The 2,500-nt window shown below is 31.1% G+C and overlaps 1 protein-coding gene across 1 annotated transcript in view; it reads right to left on the bottom strand.

The window, feature by feature from the left end:
• Positions 1–1,474: 1,474 nt before the first annotated feature.
• LOC136075173 (uncharacterized) overlaps positions 1,475–2,500 on the bottom strand; it is a 4,409-nt gene continuing 3,383 nt past the window's right edge. Inside the window, exon 2 of the mRNA XM_065787578.1 lies at positions 1,475–2,500. This exon is cut by the window's right edge and continues 2,252 nt beyond it. The gene's annotated coding sequence lies outside the window, so the exon portion shown is untranslated.

Genomic DNA, 2,500 nt, shown 5'->3' on the forward strand with positions numbered 1-2,500 from the left:
ATAAAATACTTTAACTGTATAGTAATCCAATTATAGTTCGATAATCCAGTCAATGTTGATAACAGTTCGATAATCCAGTCCGTATCCTAACGATAATGCTACAACTACTTATACTTCGTACACTTACAGCGTCTTTAGTTCGCTACAGTAGTTCCTTATTAGCTCAGTTACACGCAGAGTACTTCATAGAACTATTCACATTATCAACACTGAGCTCTGACAGCAGCTCGCTTATATAATTATTTAGAGCTTCCAGAATGTTCTACTAAGTTCTATAATCTTCTACAGTCTGTTACAGTCGTCTATATCACCGTGGTAACACAATGACGTCATCACATAACGATTCCAAGTATTTGCCGGCACACGGCCGTTTCGTTGCCATGGTAACGTGTGGCGTTATATTTATAAATTCATAACAAAATAATGAAATAAATAGACTTAAGCTGAGAATTAAGCTTAAGATTAAAACATCGGTCAAAAATGAATGTATAAAAATGGTAAATCAAATTTTTATTTTGGGGGTGACCTTTTTTTGTTGCAGAAAGCTATTTGGGCCTTTTTTCATGATTTTAGGTAAAAGTTCATCGATTTATGATACAGGAAACATTTTATTTGAAAAAAAATTAAAAAGTCATATCCCTAATATATATATATGTATGTATATATATATATATGTATGTATATATATATATATATATATATATATATATATATATATATATATATATATATATATATATATATATATACATCAATGTATATGTGTTTGTGTGTGTGTGCATTACATAAAAAGGAAAGACAAGTTTATCCTTAATCAAATGTATTTTAAGTACGGGAAACCATATCATATTGCCATGGAACCTGTCCTTGAGGAGAATTAAAGAAGTCTCGAAATAATTCTCTTACTGTTTTTGCATCACGAGAATAATTATTTGAGCCTAATTGTTTTTGTAAAGTTGTTATCCCTTGGTAATCTGAAACATTGCTTCGCCATTCTCGAGCTAGCAAACCAGAGGATGTTTCGCAATCCTTAAATCCCAACGGGCAATATTGATTTAAAGGTTCAAACTGACGACCATGCATAAGGTAGTTATGCAGAGCAGTTGCAGCTTTAGTAACATTAATTACAGTTTTTTCGTTTGCTATAATTGGTTTGCGAAAAATTCTGCATCTTGCTGCCAGAATCCCAAAAGTATTTTCTATTATTCTACGAGCACGTGACAATCTATAATTATATATTCTTTCTTTTAAAGACAATATTTCCTTAGGATATGGTTTCATTAAATAGTTTTTGAGAGGAAACGCCTCATGTCCAATAAGAACGTAGGGCAGTTTTACATTTGAACCATTTGGCTTTTTAGGTAATACAATGAGTAGCACAATACTAAATGATTTAGTTCTGGAGTCACAAAAAAGTTTATCTGAGGATAACTGTTACAACTTAACTCGACGAGAATGTATAAAGTGTTATCACTTTATATAAACGGAAGCACTTTATGCAGACGTAAAAAAGATTTATGACGTTTTGAGTAAATCAAACAATGCAGAGAATTATTATTCCAGCTTTTACAATAAAATAGTTATCAATGCAGATGTTTACTTTCCTGAATTAGGAAAACCCAATAGTACCCTTTTAGCAACTCAACTGGCTGACAAGGTTCGTGTATACTTCAAAAGAATGCCCAACAATGAAGCAAAAAAAAAATAAAAAAAAAAACAAATGATGAAATTGGTGCCTTGCAATACCTGGCTGGGTATGTTGTCAGAAAGTTCATAAAAAAATCAAAAAATAGCCCGAATTATAAATCCAATGAAAATCAAAATATAATAAAAATATTAAATAACACTATTACCAAAAATACTTCAGATCAGGAATTAATCGAGGCACAAAGTCGTGGTGGACTTACAGCCGTTGATAATGAATTCCATCAAATATTTATGAAAGCTGAAATTCAATTTCGAAATGATACAAACATTAATCATTTGCAAGAAATCGACATTAACAGAATGACAGTGGAACTACTGAAAGATATAGAAGTAGTAAGCTTTTATAACTCTATCTTGACAGGATGTGGAGTTGATATTGATAATTATGTTAGTAAAAACCTTTTAGAAAATATGATAAAACTTTACTTTCGATTGCTAGCATTTTCTTTGGCTAAAGACATTACCACCAAACATAAACTAAAATTGAAACAAAAAAATAGTAAGAGGGGACTTCGTAAAAAGCTTAAAAAGCAATCCAAAGAGTAACAAGCACAACTGTATATGTCACTTTCTATGTGTTTAGTTGCATTAATAAAATTATATATTTTAAAATATGACTAATTATTTTCATGTGTTCCCAGATTCTCTTGCTTTTTTTTCTTGCTCCTATACTTTTTTCCTAATGGTTCCTCAGAAGCAATTCTCCACGATACTTTACGCTTTTGTTTATGAGCTCCTATGCTATTTCCAGTAACAGGGGCTACAGATCGTTGCATTCTGATCGCATTTGATT

Source organism: Hydra vulgaris, chromosome 01 (assembly GCF_038396675.1).
Source record: "Hydra vulgaris chromosome 01, alternate assembly HydraT2T_AEP".
Lineage (NCBI taxonomy): Eukaryota > Metazoa > Cnidaria > Hydrozoa > Anthoathecata > Hydridae > Hydra > Hydra vulgaris.